Below are 13,693 nucleotides of genomic sequence, written 5' to 3' on the forward strand. Positions count from 1 at the left end.
TCTTCGTGGTATCTTTTGACACTTTTTTATTATGGGAAATTTGAAATAGAAACAAAAACAGACAGAATAGTAGAATACATACTCACTACCCTGACTCAAGAAATCACCAACCCTTGGCCAGCCAGATCTTGTTTCTTTTATACCCCTCCTACCTTAAGTTCATGATCCCCTTAGTAATATCCCTCCATCGATAAAGGGTCAATATGTTTCTATCAAAGGTGGAGGCTTTCTTTCCTTTTTCAGTGTAATCACAGCCACATTATTCCATCTAAACATTTAACCGTATTAGAGATAACAGCAAGTACTCGATGTCTGCGTTTCCCTGAGACACATACACTCACTTCAGTTTCTTTGAATCCAGTGCAAATACAGTGCATACATGGTGATGGGTTGAGATGTCTTTTGAAAGAGTGTCCACACATCCCAACTAGTTGGGGGCGGCCCCGGCTGTCACCATTTCCCTTTGTTTCCTACCGCTGTCCACAGTGACCCGAGTCAGTTTTGCCGCTGTGAGGGGTGTAATCGTGGATTTAAGCATATTTAATGTGTTTCGATATCTTGCAATTATTATACTTACTGGTGATCAGACTGTCCTGTGTTTGGCAAACGGGAGTCTACTCATTCTGGTTCCTGTGTCTTTTGACGTGACCCTCGTCCTGTTGGATGTCATAGCATCCACGCTTCCCAGCATAAGAAGCGTCCATTTCCCGCCCCAGACTTGAAGTCAGCCTATGTCTCCAGTAAGTCTTAGGACCGTTTAATAACAATGGTTTGTGGAGACCACGACCTAGATGCTGGTGAAATGCACTGCTGTTGAGTTTGCACCTATTTCTCAGCACTTTCCATGGGAAACAACTAAAAACTAAACAATAAAATAGAATTAGATTAAAAAACTAAAGAAAAATACATTGAGCTTACACTGAGAATCCAAATGGAAACTGAGAAATTAGAGGCTTTTTACTCTATACTTTATCGATTTCACCTCTTTCTCTCACACCCAAATTCCCAGTTCTCAAAGACACCCACAGCATTCGCTCTTTGCGTGATGCCACACAATAATCGTATCCATTCACCGTATCACCGTGGACTACTTGCTACTGCGCCAAGCAGGAAAGGCGAGGAAGGAACTTTCTACTTTCCTGGCTCCACTGTGACAATCTAAGAGCTGCTGTCAGCCGAAGCCAGTCTGCTCATGTCCGGGGAGCTCGGAGCCATGTCCCACTCCTTTGGAATATTTCCCTGAGCCTTCATGTGGGCTCCTGCCGTCTGTAGAATCTGACAAGTCACACGTTGTCCTCCCGTTTGTGTCCTCCGTGCTTTGAAGAGATGTCCTATTGAGTCTTTGATTTTTGCTGTGATTTGTATATGTGTCTGCGGCAAAGTGTTGCTTCTGTGCTGTGTAGCAGCTGCCGAGCAAGGCTTTGAAGGCTACGGGGCTGCAGGACGGCGCGGGGGTGTCGGGGGTGGGGGTCGGGGCGCTGGGCCCGGAGGGCCACGTCGCAGCAGCTCGGCCTCTTGAGGCGTCCGGGGCCGGCCGCCGCCGTCTACGGCCATACCACCCTGAACGCGCCCGATCTCGTCTGATCTCGGAAGCTAAGCAGGGTCGGGCCTGGTTAGTACTTGGATGGGAGACCGCCTGGGAATACCGGGTGCTGTAGGCTTTTGCCTCTTCTTTTGTCCCGCCCGCCGGCCCGTGGGGGGTCGGGGGGGGGTGGGGGGCCCCCCGCGCTCCGCGCCCGCCCCCCCTTTCGCGCTCGGCCCCCGGCCCCCCGGCGCGGCCCGCTGCCCCCGCCCGGGCCTTCCTCCCCTCTCCCCCGCTGCAGCAGCACCGCCAGGCGGCGGCGGCGGCGGCGGCGGCGGCGGCGGCGGCGGCAGCGGCAGCAGCAGAGCGTCCCAGCCCTTCCGTTCGGCCGGCAGCCGAGCCCCAGCCCTGGGCCCCACACGGGGCCGGGCCGGGCGGCGGGATCCCTAAGTGCCGCTGGGTCTCTTCTCCGGCCCCGCCCCGCACTCCGGGACATCCCCTGCACCCGGCGCGGGACAGCCCACGGCGGCAAACCGTGCCCTGGGCCCCCGGACCCCCAGCCCACCGTGGACTTCCTCTCCGCCGCACACCCGGGCCTCGGGCCCGGGCCTCACGCCGGGCGGGCTCCTCGCCGCCGCCGGGGCTCCCGAGAGACACACCGGCGCACCGCACAGGGCAAGTCGCCGGCCACCCGGGCAGAGAGGACACACGCGGAGCACTCCCACCCAAACCCAAACGACCCACCGGCCCCCCGACCCGTGGCAACCCACCCCAAACCCCACCCCACGGTGCAACAGGATAGCCGGCTCTGGCCCCCCCGCCCCCCGCCCCCGGCCCCGCCCCCGCGCGGGGCCTGCTGCCACACGCAGGCCCTGACGGGAATCGGGGCAGAACGGTCCTCCCCAGACGGGGGTGGGGTGGCGCGGTGGGGGGGACACTGCACGTCTTCAGGACCTCCGGGTGAAGGACCAGCGGCAGCCACGGCCCTGCCTCCTTGTCCTGGCCCTGCCCGCAAGCCCCTCCCCGCCGTGCCCTGGCGCGAGGCGGCGGAGGGCCCTCTCGCGCGCACTCTCGGGCTCTGGCCCTCCGCCCCCACGCGTGGAAGTCTGTCCCTGCGCGCGTGCCCGTGGGTCTGCTCCTTGGGATGTGCGACGGCGGTGCCTCCGCGGTTCGGGTGGGGCAGGGGGGTGCGCGCGAGACCCGTCAGGCTCCGCCTGCGCCCGCCCCCCCATAGGGGCAGGTGGGCTAGCGAAGGGCCAGGGCGGCGGGAGGGACCCGACTGGGCAGGGAGGGACGCGTAGCAGCAGCTCGGCCTCTTGAGGCGTCCGGGGGCGGCCGCCGGCCTCTGTGGCCATACCACCCCGAACGCAACGCGCCCGCCCGCCCGATTCCCTCTGATCTCGGGAGCTAAGCAGGGTCGGGCCCGGTTAGTACTTGCATGGGAGACCGCCTGGGAATACCGGGTGCCCTAGGCTTTTTGCTGTGCCTCTTTTTCTGTCCCACCCCCCTGGGCTGGAAACGGGGGTGGGGTGGGGTGGGGTGGCCCGGGGCCCCTCCGCCCTCCGCGCCCGCCCCGGCTCCCGCCCCCGGCCGGCCCGGACCCTGTCCCGTGGCCCCTGGAGAGAGGGTCAGGTTTGACATGTGGAGGCTCAGTCCCCGAGGCTGTCGCCCCTCAGACACCTGCCGCAGGTCCGGGCCTCCGGAACTTCTGACGGACCGGCTCTGAATTCAGGACAAATTCTAAGGTTGTCCAAGTAGACGACCACGTTACCCTATGAGAGGAGAAATTTGATCCTATCCATATATGCAGAAGAATAGAATCTGAACAGTTGGCCATTCGTTCACGATAAAATAATTTAAGAATCCAGAAGAGAAGACATCTGGAAACTCTTTTCAAAAGTCTAAATCCTTAGAAAATAGTCTTAAGGATTCAGAAGTAAAAACATTCTTTGGAAAGTCACGAGCAAGACCAGGGTGTTGATAATGAGATTCTTCTGGTCAATACTGCAACAGACGCTCTAAAATACACACTAAAACAAGGGAAAACACTAATAATAGGTGGGAAAGGAAAAATCACCTCGTTCATTGTCCTCACCTCCTACGGTTCTCAAAATACACTGTTTGCCCCTAGGCATGGGAGACCTGTAGAAAGCCTAGGTGAGTCCCGCAAGACAGCTCTACATGAAATCAACGTTCAATCGATAGTTTCGATATTTCTTATTTCCTAGCAAATACACAATAATGAATGCAATTTTTAAAAAGGATCACAGTCAAAGTCACAGAGAATCTACACAGCACCTACGGGAAAAACGTGCCAACTTAGATGGAAAACTTAGTAACAAACATAAATGATGGCCCAAATCGATGGAGAGGCTATACTGTATTCCTCGATAGATGGACACAGAGCCCCCAAACTAATCATTTCCCCCAAATTAATAAATAATCAAATTTAAACAGGGTTTATAACTAGAAACTTACAATCTGTTTCTTTCTCCTTTTCTTTTAATTAGGGAAATGGACATGTTGAAGAATAATAATAATAATAATAATAATAATTATTATTATTATTATTAGATTAAATCGAGTTAACTGTACCAAAACTCTACCACTCACCTTATAAAACTGGGAGTTTATTCATAGGTCGCAAGCCGCTGTGTATCTTTTCCTGAAGGCATGCAACCAAAGAAACACTTCTCCCCAACAAATCCCATCTCGACTGTCAGCATTTTGCTTGCTTTTCCTTTTAAAGTTTTTGCTCTCTGTTATAGGACTGTCTCATTGAGGTAGTTTGTTATTTTCACAGTTTATATAATACATGTGGAACCATTGTGGATGCATTCTGGGTAACTTGTGTGCCAGGGGAAACCTTCTGTTTGGGGAATACTCCTTGCTGACACAGGAAGCTGCAGTTCATCAGCACTGCTATAGAATGGCACTGCACGAAGCAATTGAAATATCTTTATCCGATCTTTGACTAGGTCCGTGTACACAGGGCTCCCGTGAGTATTACCCTAGACGATTCCTGGTCACACGTGCCCTATCTTCTCTCTGGTACGTGCTCCTCAGAGAATACGCTTGCTCCTGAATGACGCCAGTGTGGATTCATATCCATTTATGCTACATTGTTTTCCAAATGGTTCTATCACTTCACCTCCCGTATCAGCAGGGTGTGGGTAAGAGTTTTCCTCCCAGCCAACACAGCGATCGGTTTTTTAAGTTTCCTCAATCTGGTGAGTTTGAAACTACACCTTGCTTCAATGTTTATTTCCTATTTCCCTGATTAATAGTGAGGATACAGTGCCAAATGCGTATGAAGCATATTACACATAGATATTCTGTAATAGTAATATCTTGCCAAGTATATGCGCTACAGATGCCTTGTCCTGTTTGCGGCTTGTTTTTTACCCTCTTCGTGGTATCTTTTGACACTTTTTTATTATGGGAAATTTGAAATAGAAACAAAACCAGACAGAATAGTAGAATACATACTCACTACCCTGACTCAAGAAATCACCAACCCTTGGCCAGCCAGATCTTGTTTCTTTTATACCCCTCCTACCTTAAGTTCATGATCCCCTTAGTAATATCCCTCCATCGATAAAGGGTCAATATGTTTCTATCAAAGGTGGAGGCTTTCTTTCCTTTTTCAGTGTAATCACAGCCACATTATTCCATCTAAACATTTAACCGTATTAGAGATAACAGCAAGTACTCGATGTCTGCGTTTCCCTGAGACACATACACTCACTTCAGTTTCTTTGAATCCAGTGCAAATACAGTGCATACATGGTGATGGGTTGAGATGTCTTTTGAAAGAGTGTCCACACATCCCAACTAGTTGGGGGCGGCCCCGGCTGTCACCATTTCCCTTTGTTTCCTACCGCTGTCCACAGTGACCCGAGTCAGTTTTGCCGCTGTGAGGGGTGTAATCGTGGATTTAAGCATATTTAATGTGTTTCGATATCTTGCAATTATTATACTTACTGGTGATCAGACTGTCCTGTGTTTGGCAAACGGGAGTCTACTCATTCTGGTTCCTGTGTCTTTTGACGTGACCCTCGTCCTGTTGGATGTCATAGCATCCACGCTTCCCAGCATAAGAAGCGTCCATTTCCCGCCCCAGACTTGAAGTCAGCCTATGTCTCCAGTAAGTCTTAGGACCGTTTAATAACAATGGTTTGTGGAGACCACGACCTAGATGCTGGTGAAATGCACTGCTGTTGAGTTTGCACCTATTTCTCAGCACTTTCCATGGGAAACAACTAAAAACTAAACAATAAAATAGAATTAGATTAAAAAACTAAAGAAAAATACATTGAGCTTACACTGAGAATCCAAATGGAAACTGAGAAATTAGAGGCTTTTTACTCTATACTTTATCGATTTCACCTCTTTCTCTCACACCCAAATTCCCAGTTCTCAAAGACACCCACAGCATTCGCTCTTTGCGTGATGCCACAGAATAATCGTATCCATTCACCGTATCACCGTGGACTACTTGCTACTGCGCCAAGCAGGAAAGGCGAGGAAGGAACTTTCTACTTTCCTGGCTCCACTGTGACAATCTAAGAGCTGCTGTCAGCCGAAGCCAGTCTGCTCATGTCCGGGGAGCTCGGAGCCATGTCCCACTCCTTTGGAATATTTCCCTGAGCCTTCATGTGGGCTCCTGCCGTCTGTAGAATCTGACAAGTCACACGTTGTCCTCCCGTTTGTGTCCTCCGTGCTTTGAAGAGATGTCCTATTGAGTCTTTGATTTTTGCTGTGATTTGTATATGTGTCTGCGGCAAAGTGTTGCTTCTGTGCTGTGTAGCAGCTGCCGAGCAAGGCTTTGAAGGCTACGGGGCTGCAGGACGGCGCGGGGGTGTCGGGGGTGGGGGGTCGGGGCGCTGGGCCCGGAGGGCCACGTCGCAGCAGCTCGGCCTCTTGAGGCGTCCGGGGCCGGCCGCCGCCGTCTACGGCCATACCACCCTGAACGCGCCCGATCTCGTCTGATCTCGGAAGCTAAGCAGGGTCGGGCCTGGTTAGTACTTGGATGGGAGACCGCCTGGGAATACCGGGTGCTGTAGGCTTTTGCCTCTTCTTTTGTCCCGCCCGCCGGCCCGTGGGGGGGTCGGGGGGGGGTGGGGGGCCCCCCGCGCTCCGCGCCCGCCCCCCCTTTCGCGCTCGGCCCCCGGCCCCCCGGCGCGGCCCGCTGCCCCCGCCCGGGCCTTCCTCCCCTCTCCCCCGCTGCAGCAGCACCGCCAGGCGGCGGCGGCGGCGGCGGCGGCGGCGGCGGCGGCGGCAGCGGCAGCAGCAGAGCGTCCCAGCCCTTCCGTTCGGCCGGCAGCCGAGCCCCAGCCCTGGGCCCCACACGGGGCCGGGCCGGGCGGCGGGATCCCTAAGTGCCTCTGGGTCTCTTCTCCGGCCCCGCCCCGCACTCCGGGACATCCCCTGCACCCGGCGCGGGACAGCCCACGGCGGCAAACCGTGCCCTGGGCCCCCGGACCCCCAGCCCACCGTGGACTTCCTCTCCGCCGCACACCCGGGCCTCGGGCCCGGGCCTCACGCCGGGCGGGCTCCTCGCCGCCGCCGGGGCTCCCGAGAGACACACCGGCGCACCGCACAGGGCAAGTCGCCGGCCACCCGGGCAGAGAGGACACACGCGGAGCACTCCCACCCAAACCCAAACGACCCACCGGCCCCCCGACCCGTGGCAACCCACCCCAAACCCCACCCCACGGTGCAACAGGATAGCCGGCTCTGGCCCCCCCGCCCCCCGCCCCCGGCCCCGCCCCCGCGCGGGGCCTGCTGCCACACGCAGGCCCTGACGGGAATCGGGGCAGAACGGTCCTCCCCAGACGGGGGTGGGGTGGCGCGGTGGGGGGGACACTGCACGTCTTCAGGACCTCCGGGTGAAGGACCAGCGGCAGCCACGGCCCTGCCTCCTTGTCCTGGCCCTGCCCGCAAGCCCCTCCCCGCCGTGCCCTGGCGCGAGGCGGCGGAGGGCCCTCTCGCGCGCACTCTCGGGCTCTGGCCCTCCGCCCCCACGCGTGGAAGTCTGTCCCTGCGCGCGTGCCCGTGGGTCTGCTCCTTGGGATGTGCGACGGCGGTGCCTCCGCGGTTCGGGTGGGGCAGGGGGGTGCGCGCGAGACCCGTCAGGCTCCGCCTGCGCCCGCCCCCCCATAGGGGCAGGTGGGCTAGCGAAGGGCCAGGGCGGCGGGAGGGACCCGACTGGGCAGGGAGGGACGCGTAGCAGCAGCTCGGCCTCTTGAGGCGTCCGGGGGCGGCCGCCGGCCTCTGTGGCCATACCACCCCGAACGCAACGCGCCCGCCCGCCCGATTCCCTCTGATCTCGGGAGCTAAGCAGGGTCGGGCCCGGTTAGTACTTGCATGGGAGACCGCCTGGGAATACCGGGTGCCCTAGGCTTTTTGCTGTGCCTCTTTTTCTGTCCCACCCCCCTGGGCTGGAAACGGGGGTGGGGTGGGGTGGGGTGGCCCGGGGCCCCTCCGCCCTCCGCGCCCGCCCCGGCTCCCGCCCCCGGCCGGCCCGGACCCTGTCCCGTGGCCCCTGGAGAGAGGGTCAGGTTTGACATGTGGAGGCTCAGTCCCCGAGGCTGTCGCCCCTCAGACACCTGCCGCAGGTCCGGGCCTCCGGAACTTCTGACGGACCGGCTCTGAATTCAGGACAAATTCTAAGGTTGTCCAAGTAGACGACCACGTTACCCTATGAGAGGAGAAATTTGATCCTATCCATATATGCAGAAGAATAGAATCTGAACAGTTGGCCATTCGTTCACGATAAAATAATTTAAGAATCCAGAAGAGAAGACATCTGGAAACTCTTTTCAAAAGTCTAAATCCTTAGAAAATAGTCTTAAGGATTCAGAAGTAAAAACATTCTTTGGAAAGTCACGAGCAAGACCAGGGTGTTGATAATGAGATTCTTCTGGTCAATACTGCAACAGACGCTCTAAAATACACACTAAAACAAGGGAAAACACTAATAATAGGTGGGAAAGGAAAAATCACCTCGTTCATTGTCCTCACCTCCTACGGTTCTCAAAATACACTGTTTGCCCCTAGGCATGGGAGACCTGTAGAAAGCCTAGGTGAGTCCCGCAAGACAGCTCTACATGAAATCAACGTTCAATCGATAGTTTCGATATTTCTTATTTCCTAGCAAATACACAATAATGAATGCAATTTTTAAAAAGGATCACAGTCAAAGTCACAGAGAATCTACACAGCACCTACGGGAAAAACGTGCCAACTTAGATGGAAAACTTAGTAACAAACATAAATGATGGCCCAAATCGATGGAGAGGCTATACTGTATTCCTCGATAGATGGACACAGAGCCCCCAAACTAATCATTTCCCCCAAATTAATAAATAATCAAATTTAAACAGGGTTTATAACTAGAAACTTACAATCTGTTTCTTTCTCCTTTTCTTTTAATTAGGGAAATGGACATGTTGAAGAATAATAATAATAATAATAATAATAATTATTATTATTATTATTAGATTAAATCGAGTTAACTGTACCAAAACTCTACCACTCACCTTATAAAACTGGGAGTTTATTCATAGGTCGCAAGCCGCTGTGTATCTTTTCCTGAAGGCATGCAACCAAAGAAACACTTCTCCCCAACAAATCCCATCTCGACTGTCAGCATTTTGCTTGCTTTTCCTTTTAAAGTTTTTGCTCTCTGTTATAGGACTGTCTCATTGAGGTAGTTTGTTATTTTCACAGTTTATATAATACATGTGGAACCATTGTGGATGCATTCTGGGTAACTTGTGTGCCAGGGGAAACCTTCTGTTTGGGGAATACTCCTTGCTGACACAGGAAGCTGCAGTTCATCAGCACTGCTATAGAATGGCACTGCACGAAGCAATTGAAATATCTTTATCCGATCTTTGACTAGGTCCGTGTACACAGGGCTCCCGTGAGTATTACCCTAGACGATTCCTGGTCACACGTGCCCTATCTTCTCTCTGGTACGTGCTCCTCAGAGAATACGCTTGCTCCTGAATGACGCCAGTGTGGATTCATATCCATTTATGCTACATTGTTTTCCAAATGGTTCTATCACTTCACCTCCCGTATCAGCAGGGTGTGGGTAAGAGTTTTCCTCCCAGCCAACACAGCGATCGGTTTTTTAAGTTTCCTCAATCTGGTGAGTTTGAAACTACACCTTGCTTCAATGTTTATTTCCTATTTCCCTGATTAATAGTGAGGATACAGTGCCAAATGCGTATGAAGCATATTACACATAGATATTCTGTAATAGTAATATCTTGCCAAGTATATGCGCTACAGATGCCTTGTCCTGTTTGCGGCTTGTTTTTTACCCTCTTCGTGGTATCTTTTGACACTTTTTTATTATGGGAAATTTGAAATAGAAACAAAACCAGACAGAATAGTAGAATACATACTCACTACCCTGACTCAAGAAATCACCAACCCTTGGCCAGCCAGATCTTGTTTCTTTTATACCCCTCCTACCTTAAGTTCATGATCCCCTTAGTAATATCCCTCCATCGATAAAGGGTCAATATGTTTCTATCAAAGGTGGAGGCTTTCTTTCCTTTTTCAGTGTAATCACAGCCACATTATTCCATCTAAACATTTAACCGTATTAGAGATAACAGCAAGTACTCGATGTCTGCGTTTCCCTGAGACACATACACTCACTTCAGTTTCTTTGAATCCAGTGCAAATACAGTGCATACATGGTGATGGGTTGAGATGTCTTTTGAAAGAGTGTCCACACATCCCAACTAGTTGGGGGCGGCCCCGGCTGTCACCATTTCCCTTTGTTTCCTACCGCTGTCCACAGTGACCCGAGTCAGTTTTGCCGCTGTGAGGGGTGTAATCGTGGATTTAAGCATATTTAATGTGTTTCGATATCTTGCAATTATTATACTTACTGGTGATCAGACTGTCCTGTGTTTGGCAAACGGGAGTCTACTCATTCTGGTTCCTGTGTCTTTTGACGTGACCCTCGTCCTGTTGGATGTCATAGCATCCACGCTTCCCAGCATAAGAAGCGTCCATTTCCCGCCCCAGACTTGAAGTCAGCCTATGTCTCCAGTAAGTCTTAGGACCGTTTAATAACAATGGTTTGTGGAGACCACGACCTAGATGCTGGTGAAATGCACTGCTGTTGAGTTTGCACCTATTTCTCAGCACTTTCCATGGGAAACAACTAAAAACTAAACAATAAAATAGAATTAGATTAAAAAACTAAAGAAAAATACATTGAGCTTACACTGAGAATCCAAATGGAAACTGAGAAATTAGAGGCTTTTTACTCTATACTTTATCGATTTCACCTCTTTCTCTCACACCCAAATTCCCAGTTCTCAAAGACACCCACAGCATTCGCTCTTTGCGTGATGCCACACAATAATCGTATCCATTCACCGTATCACCGTGGACTACTTGCTACTGCGCCAAGCAGGAAAGGCGAGGAAGGAACTTTCTACTTTCCTGGCTCCACTGTGACAATCTAAGAGCTGCTGTCAGCCGAAGCCAGTCTGCTCATGTCCGGGGAGCTCGGAGCCATGTCCCACTCCTTTGGAATATTTCCCTGAGCCTTCATGTGGGCTCCTGCCGTCTGTAGAATCTGACAAGTCACACGTTGTCCTCCCGTTTGTGTCCTCCGTGCTTTGAAGAGATGTCCTATTGAGTCTTTGATTTTTGCTGTGATTTGTATATGTGTCTGCGGCAAAGTGTTGCTTCTGTGCTGTGTAGCAGCTGCCGAGCAAGGCTTTGAAGGCTACGGGGCTGCAGGACGGCGCGGGGGGTGTCGGGGGTGGGGGTCGGGGCGCTGGGCCCGGAGGGCCACGTCGCAGCAGCTCGGCCTCTTGAGGCGTCCGGGGCCGGCCGCCGCCGTCTACGGCCATACCACCCTGAACGCGCCCGATCTCGTCTGATCTCGGAAGCTAAGCAGGGTCGGGCCTGGTTAGTACTTGGATGGGAGACCGCCTGGGAATACCGGGTGCTGTAGGCTTTTGCCTCTTCTTTTGTCCCGCCCGCCGGCCCGTGGGGGGTCGGGGGGGGGTGGGGGGCCCCCCCGCGCTCCGCGCCCGCCCCCCCCTTTCGCGCTCGGCCCCCGGCCCCCCGGCGCGGCCCGCTGCCCCCCGCCCGGGCCTTCCTCCCCTCTCCCCCGCTGCAGCAGCACCGCCAGGCGGCGGCGGCGGCGGCGGCGGCGGCGGCGGCGGCGGCAGCGGCAGCAGCAGAGCGTCCCAGCCCTTCCGTTCGGCCGGCAGCCGAGCCCCAGCCCTGGGCCCCACACGGGGCCGGGCCGGGCGGCGGGATCCCTAAGTGCCGCTGGGTCTCTTCTCCGGCCCCGCCCCGCACTCCGGGACATCCCCTGCACCCGGCGCGGGACAGCCCACGGCGGCAAACCGTGCCCTGGGCCCCCGGACCCCCAGCCCACCGTGGACTTCCTCTCCGCCGCACACCCGGGCCTCGGGCCCGGGCCTCACGCCGGGCGGGCTCCTCGCCGCCGCCGGGGCTCCCGAGAGACACACCGGCGCACCGCACAGGGCAAGTCGCCGGCCACCCGGGCAGAGAGGACACACGCGGAGCACTCCCACCCAAACCCAAACGACCCACCGGCCCCCCGACCCGTGGCAACCCACCCCAAACCCCACCCCACGGTGCAACAGGATAGCCGGCTCTGGCCCCCCCGCCCCCCGCCCCCGGCCCCGCCCCCGCGCGGGGCCTGCTGCCACACGCAGGCCCTGACGGGAATCGGGGCAGAACGGTCCTCCCCAGACGGGGGTGGGGGTGGCGCGGTGGGGGGGACACTGCACGTCTTCAGGACCTCCGGGTGAAGGACCAGCGGCAGCCACGGCCCTGCCTCCTTGTCCTGGCCCTGCCCGCAAGCCCCTCCCCGCCGTGCCCTGGCGCGAGGCGGCGGAGGGCCCTCTCGCGCGCACTCTCGGGCTCTGGCCCTCCGCCCCCACGCGTGGAAGTCTGTCCCTGCGCGCGTGCCCGTGGGTCTGCTCCTTGGGATGTGCGACGGCGGTGCCTCCGCGGTTCGGGTGGGGCAGGGGGGGTGCGCGCGAGACCCGTCAGGCTCCGCCTGCGCCCGCCCCCCCATAGGGGCAGGTGGGCTAGCGAAGGGCCAGGGCGGCGGGAGGGACCCGACTGGGCAGGGAGGGACGCGTAGCAGCAGCTCGGCCTCTTGAGGCGTCCGGGGGCGGCCGCCGGCCTCTGTGGCCATACCACCCCGAACGCAACGCGCCCGCCCGCCCGATTCCCTCTGATCTCGGGAGCTAAGCAGGGTCGGGCCCGGTTAGTACTTGCATGGGAGACCGCCTGGGAATACCGGGTGCCCTAGGCTTTTTGCTGTGCCTCTTTTTCTGTCCCACCCCCCTGGGCTGGAAACGGGGGTGGGGTGGGGTGGGGTGGCCCGGGGCCCCTCCGCCCTCCGCGCCCGCCCCGGCTCCCGCCCCCGGCCGGCCCGGACCCTGTCCCGTGGCCCCTGGAGAGAGGGTCAGGTTTGACATGTGGAGGCTCAGTCCCCGAGGCTGTCGCCCCTCAGACACCTGCCGCAGGTCCGGGCCTCCGGAACTTCTGACGGACCGGCTCTGAATTCAGGACAAATTCTAAGGTTGTCCAAGTAGACGACCACGTTACCCTATGAGAGGAGAAATTTGATCCTATCCATATATGCAGAAGAATAGAATCTGAACAGTTGGCCATTCGTTCACGATAAAATAATTTAAGAATCCAGAAGAGAAGACATCTGGAAACTCTTTTCAAAAGTCTAAATCCTTAGAAAATAGTCTTAAGGATTCAGAAGTAAAAACATTCTTTGGAAAGTCACGAGCAAGACCAGGGTGTTGATAATGAGATTCTTCTGGTCAATACTGCAACAGACGCTCTAAAATACACACTAAAACAAGGGAAAACACTAATAATAGGTGGGAAAGGAAAAATCACCTCGTTCATTGTCCTCACCTCCTACGGTTCTCAAAATACACTGTTTGCCCCTAGGCATGGGAGACCTGTAGAAAGCCTAGGTGAGTCCCGCAAGACAGCTCTACATGAAATCAACGTTCAATCGATAGTTTCGATATTTCTTATTTCCTAGCAAATACACAATAATGAATGCAATTTTTAAAAAGGATCACAGTCAAAGTCACAGAGAATCTACACAGCACCTACGGG

At 55.2% G+C, this 13,693-nt stretch overlaps 3 non-coding genes and 3 pseudogenes across 3 annotated transcripts; all 6 read left to right on the top strand.

The window, feature by feature from the left end:
- The first annotated feature begins 1,542 nt into the window (after positions 1–1,542).
- LOC123629325 lies at positions 1,543–1,661 on the top strand. Its single transcript, XR_006732017.1, has one exon. It is a non-coding gene; the product is annotated as a 5S ribosomal RNA (ribosomal RNA).
- A 1,204-nt stretch (positions 1,662–2,865) lies between these two features.
- Positions 2,866–2,997, top strand: LOC123629295 (annotated as a pseudogene).
- A 3,475-nt stretch (positions 2,998–6,472) lies between these two features.
- Positions 6,473–6,591, top strand: LOC123629326. The gene has a single exon (XR_006732018.1). It is a non-coding gene; the product is annotated as a 5S ribosomal RNA (ribosomal RNA).
- A 1,205-nt stretch (positions 6,592–7,796) lies between these two features.
- LOC123629296 lies at positions 7,797–7,928 on the top strand (annotated as a pseudogene).
- A 3,475-nt stretch (positions 7,929–11,403) lies between these two features.
- LOC123629327 lies at positions 11,404–11,522 on the top strand. The gene has a single exon (XR_006732019.1). It is a non-coding gene; the product is annotated as a 5S ribosomal RNA (ribosomal RNA).
- Positions 11,523–12,731: 1,209 nt separating this feature from the next.
- Positions 12,732–12,863, top strand: LOC123629297 (annotated as a pseudogene).
- Positions 12,864–13,693: the final 830 nt, after the last annotated feature.

This window comes from Lemur catta, unplaced genomic scaffold, assembly GCF_020740605.2.
Source record: "Lemur catta isolate mLemCat1 unplaced genomic scaffold, mLemCat1.pri scaffold_133_ctg1, whole genome shotgun sequence".
In the NCBI taxonomy this organism is placed as follows: Eukaryota; Metazoa; Chordata; class Mammalia; order Primates; family Lemuridae; genus Lemur; species Lemur catta.